This window comes from Pogoniulus pusillus, chromosome 12 (genome assembly GCF_015220805.1).
Source record: "Pogoniulus pusillus isolate bPogPus1 chromosome 12, bPogPus1.pri, whole genome shotgun sequence".
Classification (NCBI taxonomy): domain Eukaryota; kingdom Metazoa; phylum Chordata; class Aves; order Piciformes; family Lybiidae; genus Pogoniulus; species Pogoniulus pusillus.
The window spans coordinates 18546932-18572930 of record NC_087275.1 but is presented as its reverse complement, the minus strand read 5'-3'; the positions used below and the strand labels follow the sequence as shown (position 1 = coordinate 18572930).

The following is a 25999-nucleotide window of genomic DNA, read 5'->3' as shown; positions in this document are numbered from 1 at the left end:
CCATCCAGTTAAGGCGCATGATACACCTGCATGAGGACAGCCAGAGGCAGAAGAATTGGTTTAAAATAAGGATGTTCCTTCATTTGTTACAAAGATATGTACTCCAAATGTCTGTACACTTATTTCCAAAGACAGTGAAATAATGAATACTGAGACCTTAGATGACTTCACATAAAACCTTCTGAACCATGGATGCCAGGCATTTTAATCAGAGTGGGTAAAAAAATAAAAGCAAATCGAGTTAACCTGAAATAATTGCAGAAGCAGACAGACTCTAGGAGACTTACTTTAAAATGTGCCAGGGTAGTCTGGATGTTTGGGTTTTTTTTTTTTTTACAGTTCTAGTTATTCTGAATTTTTGTTTTATGACATGTGAGAAAAACATATAGTACATTACAGTAAAAACTTATTCAATATACTCTTTCTACAGGATATTGTGACTTTTCTACTTCTTTATTTCATGCTAGTACTACACCTTTTATCTTTGTTATTTGTTCATAAACCTAACTTTTATCACATCACAAGACGGTGGTGCATACATGAATGCCATCTTCTGTGAACACAACAGTTGTGCATACATAGAATTGGGGCTTTGAAGAACTGATGCTGAAGTCTGACTATCTCATTGGTCTGGAATAGTGATTCTCCAGTCACAGAAAACACTGCTAAATACAAATATCCAGTTCAGTATTTTCCACTGATATCAATTATGAGAAAGAGCAGATTCTTATAATGCAAAATTCAAGTGAAAGAATACCAAAGCATGCAGAAAACTCATTCAATGGAAATATTTGCTCATGCTTGAGAAAGTTAGAATCATTCATTTTCAAGGTACCCAGATATCCTCGTAGTAAAGCATACCAAGAGTCGAATCGAGAGGCTGGGTTTCCTACAAGATAAATTTTCATCATCTCTTGCTTTTCATTTAAAAAAGGAGTTCTGTTGTTATAACAATTTCTGGATCAGTAAGTTTGTGGCAAATATTAAGCCAAAGAGATAAATATTTTATTAAGCATAGCATCTAATTACTGTTGATTTGATACTGTATATAATATAAAGTTGCTAACATTTGTTTCAAAATTAACTCCTTAAATCTTTGGTTGAATGTAAATTACAAGATGTATTATCTTATATAATACACATATCATGTATTATATTATATATTATATTATATATATTGTCTATTATATATGTTGTCATTTCAGCAGAAATTAGCCAATGCATATAATGAAAAGGAAAGAACAATGTTATTTTCATTAAATGAAAATACAGTCTGTTCTTCCTGTAAAGGTCAAGTTTTAAGAGAAGGGAACGAGATTCTAAAACGAGAGTTCATTATGCAAGACAGCAAGAACTTCTATTGTTTTAGTGATACACTATCAGGCACTTAAAAAGACTGAGAGCTTATGCATGCGATAAGAAACAAAAGAAAATTGTCTTAATCAAGAAGTTGATTGACAGTATTTCCAGTCATCAGTATAGAACAATGCAAAGAGCATTTGCTTCACATTCTCTGAGCTTTTAAGGGTCTTGTCTTTCATTTCTCGTAGCAAGCGTGAGGGACAGAAATGCTTTTTCCCAAAAGAAAAACCAAGACTCTCATGTAATCAGATCATTCTAGAAGCTTAGGTTTTTCAAAGACTTCTTAAGTTTTGATAGCGCTGCTAATAGTGCTTTGCTAAGCTAAAACCTTTGTGAACATTAAATTCAAAATACAGAATGTGAGATATCCAAGAGTTGAATTATGAGTAAAAATGTCTGTATTTCTAGTTAATAACAATGATTACATATAGGCTGCATTGTACTGCTTCTTATTAAAACACAATATTTCCTGTTACTTAACATTTATTCTGTTGGGGTTGTAATTTTCCATGACAGCTGTGCGATTGAATGCTTCCCTTATTTTTATTATCTCAGCATCATCTATTTCTAGAACAGAGGCTACAAACAGCCTAACACCATTTAAGAATTCTCAGTACCGTGCCTTTTCATTGTTATGGTCACTGTCACAGGGAACTTTTTTTTTTTTTTTTTAAATCACATGCTTCCCAGAGCAAATTCTCATCTAAATCTAAGTGATCTGAGCAAAAAGCCATTAGATCACAGCTTCCCAAAACACTGCTTTCTACAGAACCCAAACCACACTCAATTCCAATAGCATCTTCTGATCAGCATTAAGGCAAAACTGTGAGATCTAGTGTGATATACATTTAGGTATAAGATCTATAGGTCTCTAGAAGGGAAATGTACCTACAGTGTTTCTGAACATGACCAGAATCCATTTAAGCATGTGCAGAAGTTTAATACTGAAAGCAGAAGTCACTTCAGATTCTAAGTACCAGTTTTTGAGGACTGAGGATGGGGCTGAGTTGCCAAAAATGTCAGTTAGGTGGCTGAAGTCTTTCTTGTGACAACATTTTCTCATTGTATCTTGAATAATATTTGTGCATTCACATCTGGGCCAGTTGACGTTGCAGCCTTAACTATCTATTTCCAGCTATTGGGGGCCTGACTTCACAATTTTAATGGCCTTCTAATTCAGGAGGGTTTCTATATTTATTTATCATGCACTTCAATCTTCTGAAGGTGCTAACCAACAATGGACTTCAGTTGGAGAAGTGATCAGTATGCAGCGCTGAAAAAGAAGCCCACACTTTATGCAGAGCAGGAAATTCATACTCACTCAGGATAAAGAAGTCATTAAAAATGTCTAATCAATTGTCTTCACATTGAGCAGATGAGTTGAGTTTAATGATGAAAACCAGGATCAATGTTTCTGAAAGCTGTAGGAAACTGTGTGACCTGGATCAAGCTTATTGAGCTATCAAGCAGAGAAGAGACCATAATGCATTCTAGTTCTAGGAAGTAAGCATAGCATGATAAATAACAAAGAATGATGGTGAACAGTTAAGGGGAAAACAATCCAGGGGAAAAAAACGTATCTGAGTTATACAAGAACAGCTGTTAATCAGGTAGAAACATAAATGTATTGGATTTTGAAACCCTTAGACTTTGGAAATGAGTTGAAAAGGCATCCAGAATCAATGAATGGAAAATATTATGGAACCTGTAGGATAAACTATTTGATGTGAAAGGGAAAGATTTGTTTCATAAGAAAAAGGGCCCAGTTGCATTACTCAATACAAACAATTAGAGAAAGGTCTTATCATGGTATTGTTGACAGATGTCTTTTAAAAGCCTAATAATCAGGTATTAGATTAATCCCTAAAGCTAGACTATATTGTCCCTGTATTTTCCACCTGCCTACATTGCTCTTCAAACATCTGACAGGGGATAACAGAGGATAACATTATTAACCATATTACAGGAAAATAATGACTATGTATTGAAGTCCCTTTTATGCATAGAACACATTAGTTCAAAGTGTATTATTTCTGAACCATTGCCTGCACTTGTAACTCAGGCTCTTCTAACTTTATTTATGACTATTATTTTTACCATAAAGTATCTTGAACTGCATGCAGGAGAAAACCGAAAAGACTCCAGTGAGAATCATTGCCCACAGTAAAAGTGCTATTAAAATCTAAATCAACAAGAGAGAAGAGACCTGTAAGACTTGTCCTCCTTTGAGTTAGTGCAGCACTGTTTTCAGACACAGGGGTGATTGTGCAACAGGGCTTTTCTGCACCCTTACATCAAGCATTCCCAGCCTTCAGCATTGCTCTCTTTGTTGTTTCAGCCCAGGTATGTTATACTGGCATATGTCTGCAGAAAATAGAGGACACATCAGGCTGCATCTCACTGATCCTCACTCTGAGCACTGTGTACTGCATGAAATTCTGCCGTATAACAAGAGACAGTTTCTTCTTCCTATTATTCTCCCTCCTGTAAATAAATTACCTATCTTTCCTCTTCAAATATTGCCAGTGTGCAGAACCTCTCTCTAATCACCTTGTAATTAAACTGCAGGATTAGATTTTGGGTCTCGCTTCAAAATTCAAGACCTTCAGTCTTGGTTCTTAGCTGAACTCATTTGTCTTTGTCATCATACTTCATAAGCCCATTTTTTAATTCATATACCTATAAGCAAAATAATGGGAAACAGAAAGGCTGCATGAGAGAAAAAGAATATCAGTAGCAGCAAAAGCAAGCATGCAGCTCTTACTCACTTCACTGGCAATTAAAAAGGAATGCTTAATAAATGTAGTGTTTTGTTCACTCTCAGCACAGAATCATAGAATCATAGAGCTGTTGAGGTTGGAAGAGACCTCTGAGATCATCAAGTCCAACAGCTCACTTAGAGCTCACAATCCCACCACTGCTGCTAAGCTACTACCACGAAATCAATCCCTAAGCACCACATCCACTTGTCTTTTAGATTCCGTCAGGGATGGAGACTCCACCATTTTCCTGGCAGCCCATTCCAATGCTTGATAATGCTTTCTGAGAAGTTGTTTTTTCCTAATACCCAGTCTGGATTTTTCCTAATATCCTTCCCTATAAAAACCTGAGGCCTTTTCCTCTTGACCTGTCACTTGTTGCATGTGAGAAGAGAGCAACCCCTATCTTGCTCCACTAACTAGCAAGTAGATCTTGCTCTTGATCTACTAACCAGTAAAGACCAGGCAAAAAGTTATTCTGTTGATGGTTTGACTTTGTACCAGTCTGCTTGAGAGGTTGCCTTTTATTTCTGTTATCATAACCTATGAGCTCCACCTATTACTATCATCACCACCAGCCTCATGTTAGGATTATCAGTCGCTCAGCAGTTACAAGATAACCTTCTCCATTTTCCTATAGTTTAAAGGTCAGACCCCCTTTCAATCCAGTGTCATTATGGGCCACCTGTGTAGGTCTAAGCACTAGTAAGAACTCTAAGGTAGTAGAAGTATCATCCCTAGATGGGGCTAAAAACATTCACAGTCAGGTTGGACAGGACTCTATGCAACCTAATCTAATTAAATATGTCCCTGCTCACCATAGAGAGGATGGACAAGGTGACCTTTAAAAGCCCCTTTCAATCTAAAGCATTCTATGGTTCTAAACATGGCTACAAAATGATTCCATTTTGATCCCAAGACCTTAGAGATATGATTAAATTCCCAAAGGCAAGGTAGAAGATTGCAAAGAGACATAAAACCCATGACACTTCTGAAACTGAAAAGAATCCCTGGCTAGTATTACAAAGGCATCCACTGAGCTTTGTGCTTCCCCAGATGGGTTCCTCTTCACACAGCCAGTATGGGAACTAAGAGCAGGATGGCTACAGACTGGAGACAAAATCCATAATAGATTTGGCTTTCTGCCTCAGCTCCATCAAGTTAGTTGAATTTTAGTTGTTAAGTGAATGGGCTCAGCCATTGGGTGAAATTTATTTGATCATTTTATCAAGGAGGTGAGATCTGATGCTCCTGCCTGACTCTGAATCTGTATCCATATGTCTTCACACAGCTCACACTGTGCATGGAAGAGTATCAGGCTCTATTCTCCTACAACTGATTGTGAATGACTGATACAGAGATGATTATGCTTCCAAATCATGACACTTTAAATTACCATTTTCATTCATTCACAAGAACTAAATTCACAGAATGATTGTCATCATCTGACATATTTATCATTGTCAAGCTGAGCCTGCTATCTCTACATTGCAGGTTTCCTCTGTTGCTCCTAGGAGCTTACACAAAGGAATCACATCACGTGTCATGAGGCATTTGCTAACCTAGCTGCAAATCAAAGGACAACAAATTGCATGATTGTATGTCCTTAAAAGTGGCACATTTTTGTTGAGTTTAGAAAACCTGTACTTTCACTTGACAGCTTTGGGAGGCAGTTTAAATGTCTTGTTCTACTCTATTTTCTAGGATTGTTTGAATAGTTATTTTAACTATAGGTGAAGGATAATTTCCTCTTTTTTTTTTTTTTTAACAAAGCAGAAAAGAACTATCTACACACCTCCTGCTAAGTCAGTTTATTTCCTATGGCATATTGGTCTTGCATGTGGTTGAATGATTTTTTGATGATAAAATTATTATTTAGGAGAGTATTACTATTTCAGGCACAAGTAACTCATGCTGTTGTACTAATTTGTGGGTGAATGCTGTGTATTTTTAGTATCCATTCAATCATATGTGCTGGGCTGCCATGTTTAAAAGTGAATTCATGAAAAGCATAATACATGATAATGTGTTAAATTATCACATTTCAAAGGAGTTTGAAACGGACTAGTTTTAAAGTACCTTTCTTCAAATCAGTGCAGTTTACTCTTTCTTTTATGTTAGATTTGAAACACACAGAAACCTCTTGGCAAATAGGTGGATGGACAGGAAATCTTGATTCAGGCTGCTGGTGTAACTCAGATATTCACTGTTGAGAAACATCTGTAGAGATCTATGCTAAGGTCTATGAAAAACAGTCAGGGAATCCATAAGTTACAGTCCCTCCTGCTGAGATGCAGAGTCACAAGAAGGAAGCAGTGGTCTCTATAAACACTTTCACAATCTGAAAGGGTAAGTCCAAAGGCAAACCTCCAGGACATGAGAGCGTTGACTTGAAGCTGTGGATAAACACTGCTGGTGTTTTGGAAAGTAGCTCTTATGAGGAGTGAGCTGATGGAGCTGGGGCTGTTTAGTTTGCAAAAGAGGAGGCTGAGGGATGTTGTGGAGAGGTTGGTCCTGGTCTCTTCTCACAGGTTAATAGTGATAGAAGAAGAGGGAATGGCCTCCAGCTGCAACTGTATAGAGTTAGACTGGACACTAGGAAAAAAACTTCATGGAAAGAGTAGTCAGGCATTGGAATGGGCTGCCCAGTGAGGTGGTTGAACAATCAACCCTGGGTGTATTTAAAGGTTTAGGGTGAATATGGTTTAGGGTGAACCTTGCAGAGTAGGGATATTGATTGGACTTGGTGATCCTGAGGGTCTTTCCCAATCAGAATGTTTCTGTGATTCTGTGAGGGATTAACAGTGGGATTCATTCTGTGGAAGTGATTTAGTAAGCATTGCTTTGTCGCATCATTCACATGTGAGCCATTTGCAGTAGGTATCTTTTCCCCCACTGTTTCAGAGCAGTCAGTTGACTCCTACCTTACTAGTAAAGTCCAGTTCTCCATGAAATATTTCACTCCTGGATGCTCCTGTTTTGGACACTCGATCTGTAATCAGATTCTTTTCTTCTCCCTCCCTTTGATCTCCACTTCCAAGTCCTTGACAAAAAATCTTGCAGATCTTCATCTTCCCACTCAACAGCAGAAGGCCTGAAAATGCTTCTTAAATGCTAGTGAAATTGGTCAGTAGATTAGATTTCTTTAAAGTTTTCACTTTGAATGAGCTGTAAACAAATGCCATAATAGTACATGTCTTAGAAAAGCAGAGTTAGAGTCCAAGGCCTGTCATTAGACTTCATTACCACTTTTATCAGCAACTCTTGCAAGTGCTATTGGCTTAAATGCAGTTATCCCTTTTCCATATCATTAAACAGCTGTCAAAAAATAATCTAATAATTTCATAAGAGGAGGCCAAAAACCAATGAAATGGTACAAAATCTACAATGTACAAGGAAAATGGGTGCTTAGAATGTTCATTTTTAATATTAGTAGTGCTATCAAATGATAGTTTTTGAATTTAAGAAGCCTTTTTCAAACTTTCTTTGGAACAGAAGAGAGTCACACCACTGTGAAAAACTTGTGGGTTTTTTTTTTTTAATATAAAGAAAATACACTGAGAAGGGGGTTGGGGAAATCTCATCTTTATCAAGAGATTATAATTTCAAATTAAGTCTGCATTGTGTGTTACTATAGAAACTCCCATTTTGTGGCATGTTTGTGGGGAAAAAGTCAGAAGTTGCATTTTAATGAAGGCAGATCACACATTAGTTTCCTCAATAAAGCAAAATAAAATAGGAGTTTCTATCAGAAATTGAATAATTACCCAAAATAAGGTGAGCTAATTAAGGTCATGGGGAAGAGATATTTAATCCTGAAGTGACTGTATGTCATGTTCATTTTTTAACACTAGTCTCCGCCTTGCAGATTATGTATTAGATACTGCGGGAGTCTGATGGATTGAGAGGCTTGTTGCCATGGCAATATTTGCTGCTTTGCTGGTATTCCCTACAGAAAGTAAAGGATTTTTTTTTGCTACTCAGTTAGACAAATTGGCTATATATAGCAAGAAATGCTGGAGAACTGAAACAGCAGAATCTGGTAGGGGGAGGCTTGGGGGAAGAACTGACATTTATAAGTCTTAAGGAATCACAATAGACCAGATAACGGTGAGGAGTGATGGGGGCTGCTGAAAAAGGGAAAGAGATAAAGAGAGAGCAATGAAGATAGAGAAGGGGAAGGGGAAGGGGAAGGGGAAAGGAAAAGAGGGAAAGAAGGAAGAAAGGAGGAAGGGAGGAAGGGAGGAAGGGAGGAAGGGAGGAAGGGAGGAAGGGAGGGAAGGAAGGAAAGGAAAGGAGGGAGGAAGGGAAGGGAAGGAAGGAAGGGAAGGAAAACAAGTAGTGTTGCCTACAAGAAAGTTACATCTGCTTTTGGTTTATCATGATTGAGGTGGTTTATAGCTTAAGGGAGAGATAAAAGGTGAAAAAAATCTGAAATTAAAACAAAATAGAAAAGAAAAAAGGAATTGCTTACCACTGAAATTGTCAGTGTAAAACACAATTTGAGTTCCAAATACAAGCTGCCTTCTTCTGTTCTTTTTTTTCCCCAAAATCTTTGCTCACAGCGTTTTTAAAGCAAGGTGTTGATACCATTTCCATCCTCCTCTTGGCACAGTAAAAGCCAATGTGCTTCAGTCAGATGTTAGGGAGTACTGTCTCTTATGTATAGTTCAGTCTGTTGCTCAGAGGTGTGGGAAGAGTGTGACAATGTGCTTTCATTTTAATATTAGCCCATCTCAGCCAAGCATCTATGGAACACTGCAGGGGGAGAAAGAAAAGTTTTGTTTCTTCCTCTTTTCCAATCCTATCCCTTTCATACAGACAAATGCACCAAGCAATTTGTAGTACTTGCCATGAGACTTAGGCACTACTCCAATAGACTGACCAGGCATCTCTAGCTATATATGGTGATATTTCATTCGCCATGCCTCAATCTACATCTTCTTCTTCTGTTTGTGCCAGTCATCCATTACAGTTTTTCATTTTTAGAGTATCAAACACATACACTGACCTGTACAAAAGACAGTCCATGTCAAATCATTAATACAGGTCTTGCATCAAAGAGTTTACACTTACAAGAAAGAGAGCACAATGAGAAATACGTACTTCAGTGACTACAACTGTCTGACAGTTCTGTGACTATGGAAAATCATTAGGAAATGCTTTTTTAAAGGATGCAGAGTGAAGAGACAGAGGAGAAAAGAGCAGGACTGTAAGCAGGATTTTATTTCTTGTGCTTTCTGAAAGGCAGATGCTTTGACTTAATAACAGAAGTAAAAAGTGCTGACAGAGAGAAAGAAAAAACTGGAACATAATTATGACAGTGAATACTGGAGAGGAGTGTGAGAGTATATGTGTGCAGAAGGGAGGAAGGGGAAAATCTTAGCCACAGCTTTATAGACTGTATTTCAGTCTACATATATTACACAGAATGTGTATTACAGCAGTTTTAGCGATGCAATTAGAGAGAAAATACATACAAGATCATTATAAAACCGCTTAACCAAGTAGTGAAGTGATGGTAAGTGTGGTAAGTGAAGGCAGTACTAGAATGAGGAAGTGCTATGGAGACAGAAATAATAGAGCCCTGCATTCACACCAATAACTAGAACTAGGAATGAAGACAAGAGAAGTTTTTGTGGAAGGTAGGAGGTATAGTAAGAAATAATTTCTTAGCTGTATTCACATTGAGCTATCAGATAGACTTTAAGAAAATTGAACTAGAAATCAGAGAATTAGTTACAGTTCAATAGAAACACAAAAAAGTTGAGAAGGGGGAAAAGAAAGGTGAGAATCTTAATATCCTATTTACACTTGTATAATTTTATGAAGGCCACACTTCCTTGAAAGTAGGGGTACTAGAAGAAAAATTGTCATGTATCTCACAGTTCAAAGTCACCATGCAAAAGAGTAAGGGACAATGAAGAAGGATCAGAAATAGGGAGACTATTGAAAAGGAGCAATTAGGCTAATGAGAGTGGTTCTGAGTGAGCAGTGATGGCAAGATTGGAGGTAAGCTTTATAACTTCCATCACCAGCAGACATGCATAAACCAGGCATTTGCTGGAATTAGACACTACTGAGACAAAAAGTGTTGCATTTGTGCTTCTTGGTTACTTTGAGTTTGTGCATTGTTTTGGTTTGGTTTTCATCCTGAGGCAAGACCTTTTCATTACTAATAACCACCACAGAATAAATGAAAATAAGGTGTGTCATGGAAGAAGGCATAGTAGAATCATTGGGAACCACAACCTGAAAACAAACAAACAAATAAATAAATAGGAAGAAAATTAAAGGACCTCAGAAAAGGCTGAGATATAAGAAAAAGAAAACATACATAGGACCTGAGAGTCAGGAAGATAGGAGTACAGGTAATTTGTTACAGATCTACAACAGCATACAAGGGATTGATGGAACTTCTTGCCTGGAACAAACAAATGAATGGCTATTAGCAAACTGAGAAGGAGCACAAGTGAGGAGTAGTTCAAGTGAATGTTTTAAAGGTATGACAGAACAAGACAGAGAATTAAGACTGTCTGAAGTGCACTGTGTTCCTTAGTCACAGTATGTCTCTTCATGATCAACTCTTGATATTTCAGAAGTATTAACTACATAATCATTACTATATTGCTGAAACTGAGGACAAAACGATGTGTCCCGTAAAGCAGCGCTGTTCCATTCCTGGCATCTGGCTATGAAGCCAGTGAGACATTCTGCTTGAATAAACAGGGGTTGTGCATTTGTATGTATAAAGAGCTTAATATGCTTAGGTTTAAGTAGTAAGAAACTTAAGTTTCCACATCTATGTTACCCTGATAGGATTTTCAGTAGAAAATGTAAAAAAAAAAATTTGACCACTACAAAGCTCTGGATAGAATATGCAGTACCAGACATTCCCAAGGTGACAACAGAACAACAGATGTGGTGTTTTGGCTTTGGTCTCCCACTAGCAGGGGGGGAAGCTGTTAGAGAAGCATCTGTTATTGATTCATATTGCTTAGAATCCATTTATACTGGCTGGTTTGGGAGCCATTGTAATTTGCAGTCTGTCATGTAAATTGTTCTTAGTCTGTGAAATATCAATCTGTTTGATAGACATGTCATGCATGCACACTGAACACGTGAACTCAAAAGCCTTGGGGATTTGGCTTTTTAAACAACAGGTTATTGCCTATACTCACTAAGCACATCTACAGGAAGTTCAGGCTTTAATATCCTTCTCAACTCTCTTCCCACATAACTACAGCTAATATTTGATATATTAGGGATAAAGTCTTGGCTTTTTTTTTTTTTCATTTGAAATAAAGTAGTTGTCACGTGCCCAAAGTATTTCTTAAATATTTTAAGTGGATGTGTAGACACATATGTACACACACAGATTTGTGTGTATATAAATGTATATGTATCTTATACAACCTCTGATTAGATTGGAGGAGGTGCTGATGGACTGACTTCCTGGGTGAGAATCTGTTTTGGCTTTAAACCTTACACTGTCAGTAACATAAAACAAAAACTATATACAGCTGAGCTGTAAATGACTGTGACGTACAAGAGCAGCAAGAAAAAGCACTTGTGTCTATACATATTCTGTGCCTATCATTCTGCAATGGAATTCTTGAAGCAGCTGTGGTTCAGAGCATTCTCAGACTCAGAATTGCTGAGACTAACATGCCTAGGTCACAGCATTTGATCACATATTTCCTTCTGGGTTGTCCCATGGAACTTTCAACACAGTGACCAAATAGCTTGCATACTACCAAGGAAGTTATTTATGCCTCAACCTTGCAGACAGAAACTGGGATGGGAGCTCAGACTTATTTACAGAAGGAACCAGATGAAGACTACAGCTAATCACGTCCTGAGCCCTAGCCCATTTGCAGCCCAGTTGGTGTTCTGCCAAAGGTGCTAATCCTCAGCAATGTCAGGTGCAAAGGCTTGATGGCCGAGATTAAAACCAGAATCATCAGGTCTCAGCTGAGCACTGAGGAAATTAAAAGTTACGAATGGGGTAATTAATTAATGTGAGATGATATTTTCCCCAAAATAATATTGTTTATTAATTTTGATATTCAGAACTCTTGCCACCCCCGACCACTAATTTTCATAATAATAGATTCTTTGCATGGTCATGGAAACATTAAGCAGATAATAACTACATCTGAAATAACCAGCAAAAATACTTATAAACATTAATTGAACCCAATTGAACTTGAAGAGAAAGTTCCTGCAGTCAAATACCACTTGCCCACCAGATGGACTCAAGGAGCTGCTTTCTGCTTATGGCAGAAGGCTGTGGTGAATTACAAGAGGCTTTAAGGATTTACTCACAAAATATTATTTCCCGACTCAAGGGGTTAGGTACAGCTTCAAGCAGTACCCAAATGCTTTCATGGAATAGTGTTACTTGTCAGCTGCTGAGGCTTATGATTCTTCCCAGGCTTCATAGAGTGCTGGGAAAGGAGGCAGACAATCTCTGACCTTTTATCCTGGCTTCTCTGGATAATCTGTGTATCTCCAGGACTTCTCATCTTGGCAGGAGACTTTCAGGTGTAGGCAGGATGTCCTGTGACGTGCAGTCTTAGCATGATGCCACTCTGTCTCTGCAGGCCAATCACTTGGAGGCATTTAGAGCCTGTTCCTGGTAAACTTCAGGCAGGCAGTTTCCAGGCAATTCAGGATGCACAGAGGCAGTAAGCAATGGCAGCAGGCAGCAGCAGGCATGTCATAACAGATACAACAGCAGAGCACACGTGTTACTTACTCAACTCTTTTATCAATGCAACCCAAGAGTAATGGGTCTTTGGACACAGAATAGCCAATCAGAATGGCAGTTTTCCAAGCTTGACTGTATTAAGTGAAGTCATAGGCTTGTTTTACTCAAATTTTGGAAAAGCATAAACCTTGCACAAGGGAAGCACAAGCTAAGCATGTGTACCTTGTTCACCGCAGGAGCAAAACAAGTCTGGGCAGGCCAGAGTCCTTAGGCTAAGTGACTTCCAGGTTCTTTGTCCTCTTTCCCACGATTGCTTCTCCCCAAAACAGGAGAGAGAGTAGAAGAAAATGCCTGGTCAAGCTAGTACATGTATAGGCCTATTTAATTATTTCTGTGTGCTTTCAAAAAGTACAGCTGAACAAAAGTTAGGGAGCAAGGACTGAAAGACTACCTAATTGCAAAGTCAGTTTTTATATGGCTGTGAATCTTACGAATGAAAAAGAAATTAGATATACAACCAGCTGACTTTTTTGATGACATCTCCCTGATTCACTTACTAAACACCTTTCCTTTTGCAGATTTCCCAAAGGAAAAAAAGAAATGCAGATAGAGATGGTGTTATAAGCACTCACATCCTATTTGTCTAGCATTGTGGCTTTAAAAATATCTTTATTAAAAGTTATTTTGCATACTTTCCTTTTAAAAGGAAGAAGCTACCTGTCATCATACAACAGATGAGATACAGATAGAATACATGTGTATGTCACATCAGCAGGAGATGAAACCACAGATCTCACACTAGTGCAGGAGACTTCCTCCCCCATCCCATGGCACAGAAATAACTGCTAAAGTGGCAGAAAGCAGTTCTCATCCTGCTTGAACCAAGCACTGGAGAGATGAAGTACACTGAAATAGCAGTAGGTGTGTCATTACCCATGTAGAAGTAGTTGTGCTACACAGTCAAGATACTCTGTGCAGCTTGGTCTGCAATGCAGTAGCAGTGGATGTGATGGGCAGAGATGCACGGTCCGGTTAGGATGCCATCTCTGCCCTATTCCATAAAAGACAAAGCCCACCTTTCATTAATGAAGGGCCCTCACTGATAAACAACTTCCACTGCCAGATTCCTGAAGAATGCACTTCTTAACCCAATGGTTTCTGACAGAAGAACGCATGGTAGTCATGGCCAGACATCCTCGCTGCGTCTATTTCTCATCAGACCATTCAGCCCCTGTTTTAAAAGAAGTGAGGTACTGGGCCAATGTACCCAATGCTCCAAACTACTAATGGATTTAGAAGAGTGCTGTTCTTTTTTTGTGTTATACATAAACCACAGGCAGAAAGTGTCAACTAGAAGTCATTTACTGAGACAATGTTAGGAAGATTTTCATGAGGCCAGAAAAAGGGACTTTTATTCTGTCAAATATAAATAAATGCCTTTGCAAAAAAAAAAAAGTTGCAGAAAGAAGGAAGGAGTAGAGAGCATTTAAGGTGCTTCAGCATGACAAATACCTGCACCTGCTATAGGCTGTTGGACTCCTCTGTATCTCCTGTATTGGCACATGTTCACTGCAATACTATCATATTCAGAGAAAATTGAGGCTTTCCTTCTTTATGTTTTGGTAACATTTCTGGGCTACTTCTGCCTATTATTTCTATAAGAATAAAGTGGCAAGTGGTTGTTAAAATGCCTGTGGGAGAATTAACAACAAAAAAAAAAAAAAGCTGAGTTGGTATTGTATTTGCCTTTGCACATCATAGGAACTCATCTGACGGAATCACTGGGAGTATGTTCTCACAGATCCAGTGAAAAAGCACTTTAATTTTTCTTCTCTCACTGTCTACAACACAGATAATACATCACTCAATCCTCACACCAAGGTGAGCACCACCACTTACAACTATGTATGATAACAAGCACAACACTCAAGAAAATCATGTACAGGAAAGGGAAGTTCTTTATCAAGCACAGTGCAAGAGCACTAAAACAGTCCACTCTTTGATGGAACAAAACAGAAATACATTTCCTCGAATGAGCTAAAACAGTTTCTGTAAGAGCTGATGATCTGCCCTCACATGGGTGCTCCCAAGGGTAGCAAAGCAGGAGAAAGCCCCTGCCTTTACATTTGCAAGGTCTCAGTGCTGCTAATTCTCACAGTGTTCATGGAAAAATCCAGCAACTCTTCAAATATTATGACCTTATACTGTCTTTCCACCTAAAATTCCAGGATATTTATATACTTTTATCTTGAACTTGAATGAATGGAGTGATTTGGTGAGGTTCCCTTCCCCAGCATTATCTAGTGAGAAAGTCTGCCTCTCTCCCCGGGTCCTACAGTTCAGAATCACTTAGTTTGTAGGCAGAGGCAGAGAGGGAAGTTGCTGACGAAACTAGTCTTGACATGATTTTTGCCTCTGCCTAGGCTATTAAGGTGTCTGCAATGCCTTTAGACTGCACATGCATTGTTTCCCATAGATTCTGGCTCCATGCCTTTTCCTCTTTTAATTCCTTTTCCAAGGTCTTAATTCTTCCCATTAATAGCCGATTTCTGCCCTCATATATTTCAAATTCAACCTGTGCCCGGGCTACCACCAAACCCAAGAGTGCAGCATAATAACTCAGCTGTAGACTCACAGAACAAAGATTCAGGGTTCACAGCTGATTTCATTGCAATTTACTCTGGGTCTTTACAGTTGTCCTGAGCCCAGATTAAATCAACTCCTGTGACTATGTGAAGAAATTCCACAATAGAATTACCTGCATTGCAAGCTGCACCATAAGTGCAACATGACTTTAAACTTAAAATTATCTTGAAATATGGTCACACAATGGCCTAAGAAAGCCATCTGGAAGCTGGATTTCAATCTAGGGAAGTCTATTTAACAGTGTCAATAGATATGAAGTTACTCCAAGCACACATACATATTTGAAATGAAAATAAATTGGTTCTTCCATAGTATCAATGTATAGAAAGCACTTATTTTCTATTTTGTAGCTTCTCCCCCAGAATTAGATTACAGTCCTTTAGCACCATCTTGAGAATAAAGTGACAAACTTAGCATAATCTTATCCTACTGTGACAGTCATTTCAACTCTGGCAGTATAGGAGACTGATGGAGAAACTCTGTGTTCTTTCTTCCTGTAGTCATTTCTCCACGTTAATTTATGTTCACCTTACTAACTGCATCCCAAGAGCAGATATTTATGTCACCAAAGTTTGCTATTAGTTTTACTATATCAACAATATAGTTCAGAAAACAATAGAAAGCTCTGCAGCTACATTGGCAATGCTAAAAAATTGCCATTTTTAAGATACAGTCTAACCAATTTTTGGTGGAAGGCAGTAAGGAAAGTTATCACTCACATTCTTTCTTTCAAGTGTTAAATATTAAGAAAACAGTACAAACATAACAAATAGGAATTGTTACTTTCTATAGTTTGTAATTATTTATTCCAGCTTTATATTATGAAATACTCTCTTAAAAATCCCTCTTAAATACTTTTCCCATAAATAGCTAGTGAAAGCATTTGTTTCCATTTCCTTAATGCACTAGGAACAAAAGATCACTAAACAGAAACTAAATAGTAAAAAGGAAATATTGATACAAATCTTTTTATCTTCAATGATTGAATCTTAAGCAGTACTTATGAAAATGTAGAGCCACGATCTGTGATAGGACAAAGGGCAGTGGTTTCAAACTAGAAAAGAGTAGATTTAGATTGGATGTTAAGAACAAATTATTTACCATGAGGGTAATCGAACACCGGAACAGGTAGTTGAGGCACCATTCCTGAAGCTGTCAGGCTCCATAGGGCTTTGGGCAACCTGATCTAGTTGAGGATGTCCCTGCTTTCTGCAGAGGGTGTTGGACTAGATAACCCCAGACAGTTCTATGATTCTGTGACCCAAGTGACACACACATAGATATGCACACAAGCAGATACATGCCCACATATAAGACTGTTTTTCTAAATATTCACACTCAGTGCATCACAAATCTGAGGCTGCTAGAGATGTGGCATTACCAAAATTAATAATGTATTAGCATAAAATAATTTCATACATATTTCAGTGAAGTTGTATATGCAGTGCTTCAAATCATCGCTGTCTGGAAGATTTTAAACTCCTCTTCTGATTTTGTGCTTTTGCAAATGCTAATGCAATGGATTAAGCCAGGAGCAGTTGAGAAAGATGCCTTGCAAGCTTCACCTGATGAGACTGTTAGTACATCTCATTCTCATGCTGCCATACTCGTCCTGGTCCTACAGGTCCTAGCTGTCTCAAACACAGGGGAAAGAACAGTCAATTATTCCAGCTTCACCTCTATGCAGGTCCACTTGCAAACTGCCCCTCAAGACTTGTTTTATCATTTACAGGCTGTCATTATTTCCTGGTAGTGCAACCACACAGAATGCAAGCAGCATGGTGGCAGGCACAGTGGTTTTCACAGCCAACAGCTGCAAATGTGAGAACTACCAAAGAGCTTTGCCTTGTCTTAGTGTATGATCATGGGAAGTTATGCACACATATTCTCTGCACATCCTAAAAACCCCATCACAATGCTCTATGGAGAGCAAAGTGGACAAGTATCTTCCTTCTCATCACACTCCCTTTCTTCATTCTGCTTCCATGGTGGTATTACTTATATCACAGGATATCTGGGAAGTATGACACCAATGTTCTAAGAACTGAGATTCCTAAAGAAAAACAAGTACTGTCTGATAGCTTTCCATCTGTCTGTGTTCTTCATCAGCTTCTGCACCAAGGAAGCCTGCAGAGTTGTATTACATGCCCACACTTTATTCTAAGGACAAGTGGAGAAATTACAGTTGGCTTACAGTGCTTCTTGCCCTCGGCTGGGAACACACAAACTGAATCATCACCTTTTTCCTCTTTCAGTGCTTTCCACACAGGAGGTGGTCACATTTTCCACCACCACTCAGTACTTGGAATGAATGTATCAGCCTCTGAGGAGATTCAATGCTCTCCTGCACTTTGTCCTTGGCTCACTTGCTGAGAACTCCCTATTATACCACAGAGAAGACTGGAGGTGAAAGGGCTGAGAGTATACACTTTTCCCCCATCACAAGGATATCTGCTTTTCCAAAGAAAGCAGAATATTCAAATGACAGCACAGCTGACATCAACAGTAAGCAAAACTCTAGTGTTCTTGCAGAAAAACCTGCCTTCCTGAAAATAAACCCCAGACAAATCAGAAAAAGCAGCATTCACTTCAGCTAAAGTTACATAGCAGATAAAAGGTGCTTCTTAAATCAAAGATTCTTTAGTAGCTGTTACAAGGTCTATAAATAAAGAGCTACAGGTCTATCAAAAGCCTCTTTGGTCCCACTCTTCCTATAGGTAGTTTAGTTTGAGAACTCACTGTTACAAAGATACAAGCAGTTTTCATGTGCCATCAGAACCAGGCACTGATGCTAAAGTGAGTGCAGCAACATGTCAGAATCTGTGACTTTTTATTCCAACTTCAGATCTATAATCTGTGGATTAGTTTGTGTTTGGCTGGGTTTTTTTTTAAGGAAATAAAATTATGTATAAATAAATTAAACAAAAAAAAAATCAAAGCACATTCTCATTTGAATGATTCCCTGGATCTAGTATTCCGCAGTAGCACTGTGTGTCATATGCTTAGATCTAGAAGACCAAAATTTCCTCTGCAAGAGAAAAACACTGCACCTCCAACACTACCCCATCTACAATACTGAAAACTGTTTGAAACAGTGATGCTTCCTGGGTGAAACAGAGGTTAATGCACACAGGGCATCTTTTATCCTGTCCAGAGATCCCTTCAATCTAGCCTATAAATCAATCAAGTTCAGAGCAGGTATTACAGCTGAACAGTATTTCCACATACTACACACAGTGAGTAGAAAGCACCAAGAAAAGAAAAATAAATTTTAAATGTTTCCAGCAATCCATTATAAACACAAGAATAAAGCAAGTGGAAATACATCACAATGTTAGTGTAAACAACACACACAGAGCAACATAACATTTTACATTATAATTTTAATGTCTCTGGGTAGCCTGGTGTTTTGCTTTGAAAATGCATTTGTATTTCCCCCTAGGCTAAAATAGCCAGATGCAAGCTGGATTTTGGTATTCCAGTTTCCATGTCTAAGATCTAATGAACCATAGCATAAATTCACCTGTTTATGAAATGTGTAATGATTTTTCATCAATCATACTTTTGTTGTTGCTTTAAACTCTGCAAGTAGTTTCCTAGTTTAAGATAATTGCTATATTCCTAATAAAATAGTCTAACACAGAGATTTAGAATAACCTCCCTAGCTAAACAGCATGGACAAGTGTCCATGTTCCTGTTGAAAAAGGCCCTTGAGTATCTTATTGTATTGGATTGTCGAAAACAGAAACAGAGCTGAAAACCCCAAAGTCATTTTGACACAAGAAAGATATTTTCTAAAGTAAGAAGAATCATTCACTCCCACTGCTGGACATTTTCCAGATGTGGTTGAACAGTTTGCTAGATAATCTCATCCAGCTCCCTTCCCCATAATGGCTGGACCAGATCAAAGAATCATAGAATCATAGAATGGTAGAGTTGGAAGAAACCTATGGAGATCATCTAGTCTAACCCCCTCTATTAAGGAAGATGTGCCTACATTAAGTTGTACTGGAATGTGTCGAGGCTGGTTTTGAAAGATCAGAGGAGACTTCACAGCCTCTGTGGACAGCCCATTTCAGTCCTCCATGACCCTCAAAGAAGTTTCTCCTTAAGATCAAGTGAAACCTCTTGTGTTCTAGTTAGTTCCCGTTGCCTCTTGTCCACAAATGAAAAGAAACCAGCTCCACCCTCATGATCTCCATGCTTTAAATATTTGTATGCATTTATAAGATCCTCTCTCAGTCTTCTCTTTTCCAGGTTAAAGAACCCCAGGTCTCTCAGCCTCTCCTTATAAGAGGGATGCTCCAGTTCCTTGATCAACCAGTAGCCCTCTATTTGGTTCAATCCAGTAGCTGCCTGTCCCTCTTGAACTGGAGAGCCCAGATCTGGACACAAAATTCTAGGAGCAACCTCACTCAACCCAAGTGCTGTGGATGAACCTCTCTTTACCTTCTGGCCACACTCTTCTTCATGCACTTAATATTTTGTGGCCCCTTCCAGTATGGGCTATTCTATGAAAAATATTTGAAACCTGACCCCATCTTAGAAATAAATCATCAGTTGTTGTAGAAGGGGCTGCAGGGAAGTGAGACAGATATCGTCCAGGTGAAAAAGGCTCTCTACTTACCTTTGCCTCTTTTTACCTATGCCCTTATTTGCTCTTTCTCTATCTGTAATTGTTCATATAATTACATCACTTTCATCTGAAATACATTGTCCTGCATAGAGGAGCTTCCTTTCTGGATAAATGAAGGCCATATAAGATTTATCAGAAATTTATCCAATTTAACAGAAATTAGCCAAGAAAGCATCGTATTTTTTTTTATCTGATTAACCATTATAGGCTTTTACTGTTTCCAGTATTCCAGAACAGATTCTTAACATCCTAATCACACAACAAGCTTAAATGATGTGAGTGAACCATTGCATTTTGTTGCTGAACTGAAGCCTCAGGGTACATCTGCAGTGCAGTCTCTGCTATGGACATAACTCATGCAAGCATTCTCTGCTAGTTTTAAACCAGTTGGTTTAGACCTGGTTCAGAGCAAAAAGTCATCAGCCTGGAAGTTCACACTAGGCCCAAAATCTTTCTGAAAGACCTGGCAGAGGTTGGAAAAGCCTTGTCTTGGGAAAACCAGGAATTCTCACAGGCATTGCTACAGAGGTCATCCTTGGGGGCTCTGCTTGAGTTCTGAGCTGCCTGGCAGACAGCTTTCCAATCACTGCAGTTCACAGCATGTATTTTAAGGCAAATAATCAGCAGTATCGATGACATTTCATGCTCAGCCTTACCCCATCGTCAATTAGGAAACTGAATACTTACTGAAGTAATTAGTCTGGGCTAACCAGTGTCAGCATCTTCCCCTTTCAAAGGCTATAGAGCTTGCAGGGTTTTGTGGGTCTGCTTGTGAAGGCATATCACTCTCTTCACTGACACATTGGTGTCCTGAGCACCTCTTCCAGATCATCCAGACCCCTTTCCTGGGATCATCTGCCTGTTATAATGCTGTACCAAACTAGGGTTAGAGATATCCTCACGTTGCATGAGAAGTCTTAGGAAAGATATCTCAAATGTGATTCAAGGAACATACATACACACACTTTTTAAGTGCAATGTCTTCATAAAGCTCACCCTTCTTAGAAGTGCACACTTGCATAGCTTTGACAGACTCACAATCAGCAACACAACTTATTTGTAAAGCTGTCTGATAAGCATGATGTTCTACGTACTCTTCAGCCATTAAAAATACAGGCCCTGCCCTCGGACCCAGGATCAGAGAAAATAAAACCACTTTTGCAGCTCAGAGCAAGAGATAATTTATCAGCAAAGTACTGGACAGGGGGGGTTTATATACTATTTGTTGATTATTAGCTCACTTTTTGTAAATGTTCCAAATTTCCTAGGTATTTTACACTGAAGTTACAGATCCAGGGAAACTATTTTATTCCTATTAACTGAAAAGTCATAAACAAAATTACTATCAGCTAACTCAAGAGACAATCATATTTGCTTCAAGAACGAGTTAGGCATTTAACCTATTTGTGAATGAACTGATCTTCCAGCTCATTACAAGTCAGCATAAAATGAGAAGGTGGGCAATGTGATTATGGACAGCAACTGTCTAAACTCTCCTATATATTGACCTGCAATAACAACATTTTATGTAGCAGCAGCTACCCAGCTTTGGAGAGATCAATCAATTATGCACTGCAGCAATCTCCGGCCATACACATTATTTTCATCTGGATTAGCAATGCTGGAAAAAAAAATCACAAGATCTCACTCAGTGACTGAACTTGATATCTGTTTTGTTCTGTCATTTTACAATGACCTCATTGCCAGTGCCTCCCAATCTCTGCCATTTCTACCAGCAAAAGGAGGAATACCAAGACTAGTCTTTAAAGAACTTTACTACACACATGACATATTATATATACATCTTCAAAAAGATTTAGAGATATCTAAAGAAGAGTTCAATGACCTCTTCCATGTATCTGAAAACAAATCCATCTCTGTCTCAATTTACTGTGTGTGTAGTTTCTAGGTATTGCTATGTGTGAAAAGTTCCCCAACTCAAGGAATTTGGTAATTAAAGGGGGAAAAAAAGACTTAAATACAGAAAACTAGAGAACCTAGAGTTTGAAGCTTTCTGATAACACCTCAAGATTTAAGTGTAGAAGCACAAAATAATGTTTGTGTATTCACAGTATCATCAGGGTTGGAAGAGACCTCACAGATCATCAAGTCCAACCCTTTACTACAGAGCTCAAGGCTAGACCATGGCACGAAGTGCCACGTCCAATCTTACCTTGAACAGCCCCAGGGACGGCGACTCCACCACCTCCCCAGGCAGCCCATTCCAGTGTCCAATGTCTCTCTCAGTGAAGAACTTTCTCCTCACCTCGAGCCTAAATCTCCCCTAGCGCAGCCTGAGGCTGTGTCCTCTCGTTCTGATGCTGGCCACCTGAGAGAAGAGAGCAACCTCCTTCTGGCCACAACCACCCTTCAGGTAGTTGTAGACAGCAATAAGGTCACTCCTGAGCCTCCTCTTCTCCAGGCTAGCACAGACCACCAGGCTGTGTCAATAACATTGAAGCTGCAGATCAGCTCAAGATCAGGAACATGCAAGAAAAGTCTGGATGAGGCACTTAGTGCGCAAGCAACCTGAACTTCAATTTCCATTTATCATTTATACAGCAAGAAAATGCCTTGCAATAATTTGGCAATAATAATAACATTCATAAATGCTCCTTTAAAAGCCATTGAGGAGTGTAATGAGAAGCTCAATACATGTTGCAATGAAAATGTGCCCTGTTCTGCTATCCAAGGAGGATGTAAGCAATCTATTAGACCTCTGGCATGACAACTGATGTTACCACAGGGCACTGTAGAGTGGATTAAGGACAGAATTATTTCCAGCTTTAGCTTTGGATCTGAATCAAACTCTTCATATTACCTAGCCTTTGTGTTTGTTTAATAATACTTCTTTCAGTGTTTGAGGGCAAAAAGAAAACAGCCAATTTACTAGGAACGTTTGGCAATGAGAACTCTATTCATTTATTTATATGTTATTTAAAGTCACTGTCATATTATTTGAGCTCCTCAGAAACAGTTTTACCTTCCCTTATGACTACAGGGTGAGGCAGTGTTTTTCCCTGAGGTGCAAACATAGGCTTCTATTTTCAAAAAGTCTGAGCTGAGCTGTGGTGCACTGCAGCAGAAATGTCTGTATTTGAAGGAGGCAACAAAATCCAAAGTCCCCAGATTCAACAGACATGTGCTATTAAAAAAAAAAATCTGCTGACAGACTTGCTAGAGATCCCAAAGGATGTTGGTGGAAATCTGGGGAACTGATTTGCTGGGTTCTGTGCCTTGGGCACAAGCACTCTCTTCTCCTGGGACACATTGCTAACTTAGGTTGTTAGTAGAGATACCTCGGGCCATGTCAAATGCTCCTTGCTAGTTGCCCAAATAGTCTAAATATGCCAGTTAGGCTGAGAGGAAACCTAGTCTCATATACACAATCTGCACTAGAAACCATTACAGTATTAATCACCTGAGCCTGATCCTGTTACTCGGCTCACAAATAAGGCATTCACTGCTACACTTTTACCTTCAACAACAGCTATGTTTCATCTCATGTGGAAAGATGGAGTAGGGATAGGGAGCTAGCAGGATTTAATTATGGTGGTGAAAATGGTACCTTCTCCATATGTGTTACCCAGTGGCAAATAAATCTTTTCAGGTTGACAAGAAAACCTTTTTCTTTTACAAAGTCTGCTTCACCAGGTGCTACAGTTCACATGCTGTTCAGACTCTGGGTGTGATCAGCTCGCTGTTGAGTTGCAAGCAGCCTGGCATCCATCTGATCTCTAAGCTGGGATTGAAAACCACCAGTAAATACACAGTACAGAAGCTTGGTTTTACTTTTCATGATTAGTGCGTGCACACCAACTGTTCCCTTGTTTGCATGCATGCTCATTTCAAACAAATATTCCAGGCGGGTAGGTTTCTAAGCATATTTCCAGCAGAGGCAGATCTCAAGTAGAAGGGTATAGGCAAAGACGAATCACATTTCCCCAGCATGAAATATATTAACTGACTCAGAGAGAGTCCAAGGCACCTCACAGGCCTGGCAGATCCCCATGGGCCAGATATGGAGAATTTTGTATTTGTGCTAGAAAAGGCCCTCGGGGATGTGCTAAATTGCCACTAACTAGTCAGTGGGCAGCACATACTGAGTAGCTGCTCTTACTGCCTTCAGTTGGAAGTGCCCTGCAGTGATTCTTTCATTGAATTCTCAATGACTGCTTAGGTACAGGAAGGGGGGGTAAGTGAATTCCTTTGCAGAGAGTAAGGATTTTGAAGACAACTCAGAAATAGTGCTAAGTCTCAGGAGGCAGACAACACAGCTTCATGTCAGCTGGCAGTCAGGCTGACAAGTAGATGATACACTGGGAAGATCCAGATTTTCCCTCTTTCTCCCTCAGGCATGCGCACACAAAAAGCCTAACCACCCCCTATACTGCTATTGCACAGTATTTTAAGAGCCCACAACTGTCTACTGTTGCCAGCCCATAGCAATAAATATTTCTCAAGAAAATCAGTAGTTGTTTTTTTTTCTAGATGCTGCATGCTTGGCAGCTGGGTGAAATGTGCCACTCATACAAGCAAAGGTGTCAGGCTTTCAAAGTACCGCAGCAGCACTGAAGCACAAATAAGAAGAGATCCAAGTCAAACTTTGTTCTGAGGCACCTTACAATGTTTGGTAGAGCAGTTCCATCAGTGATATTGGTGGTTGTGAAATGCAAGGAATACTGCATTCCAAACTACAATAGCAAATATACCAAAGTATCTGCTGATTGCACTGAAGTACACATAAAATATGGCACATGCTTTTGCTTGTCATTAGTATTAATATATATCATTCTATTTAATATCAGTATTCCAAACTGTTGAATTAACAGCATCTCACACTTGGTTTTGCTAGGAAAGCTAATATATCTATATATTGAACAATTAGATACAAGTATTTATATACATTTAGATACATATATGCACAAAGTCTCCTCAGCTGGTTAACACAGAGCTAGAAACAGAAGTCAAATGCTGGAAATTTGCTGTCTCCAAAAAAATAGCCAGAAAAAGCCCAACACTCCCAAATTTCCCAAATAAGAAATATTAAGAGGACATCAGATCACTAGGACTTTTATCTGTAGATTTTACTGAGACACTAAGAATGATTCAGCCACTCAGAAAAAATCCTTCAAAACAAAATTCAACCATCATGTTTTTTGAGGGATTATACTGTGTGTCATTTTCGGTGACACTTTTCAGCTCTTTGTCTGCTAGTTAAAACAAAAACCAACAAAAACTAACCAAACAGCAGCAACAACAACAACTTTGCCATCTAATAATTATATTTCTTTCTTCTTTTATTCATCACCCAAAATACAATTGCTCCTTTTGGGAGATAGATCGTTTGTCATATGACACTCATGTGCAGATCAATAATTTACAGGGGGTTTTGGAGCCTTGTTTTTACCACTATCACAAAAATAATTTCCAAGTCTGCCACATGAAAATACAACATATTTCATTAAATGTCATTTGGATGAGGTCATCGAGAATGCACTGTGTTGCTAAATGGTGAATGAGGTCATCGAGAATGCACTGTATTGCTGAGTGATAACACAGAGAAGAGTTTCATTTGGGATTTTCTAACTGTATTATGAGGTTCTGCTTCTGCTAAACATCAAGAGGTTCTTCCTCTTAAACAAAAAGAGATTCTACCTCTGCTAAACATGAACCCCAGCCTTCACACAATACATTTTCACTTTGAATTCTGTCTGTGATGTCAATTTTTATGTATTGCAAATTGATTAGGTCAGTACGAGAGACACAGACACCAAGTTATAGAATTAAAATTACCCTTCACTTATGTATAAAACAGCAAAAGAACAAACAAAACAATAATACAACAAGGATAAAAGAGATCAAGATGATGCACCCAATCAT

The 25999-nt window shown here is 38.8% G+C and overlaps 1 protein-coding gene and 1 long non-coding RNA gene across 5 annotated transcripts in view; one reads left to right on the top strand and one right to left on the bottom strand.

The window, feature by feature from the left end:
• The window catches only part of KCNJ6 (potassium inwardly rectifying channel subfamily J member 6), a 165755-nt gene that overhangs the window by 51901 nt on the left and 87855 nt on the right, over positions 1-25999 (top strand). The window lies entirely within an intron of this gene.
• Positions 1763-8874, bottom strand: LOC135179992 (uncharacterized). The gene is made up of 3 exons (XR_010304232.1): positions 8596-8874; positions 7046-7289; positions 1763-3726 (listed from the first exon to the last, which is right to left on the bottom strand). It is a non-coding gene; the product is annotated as an uncharacterized LOC135179992 (long non-coding RNA).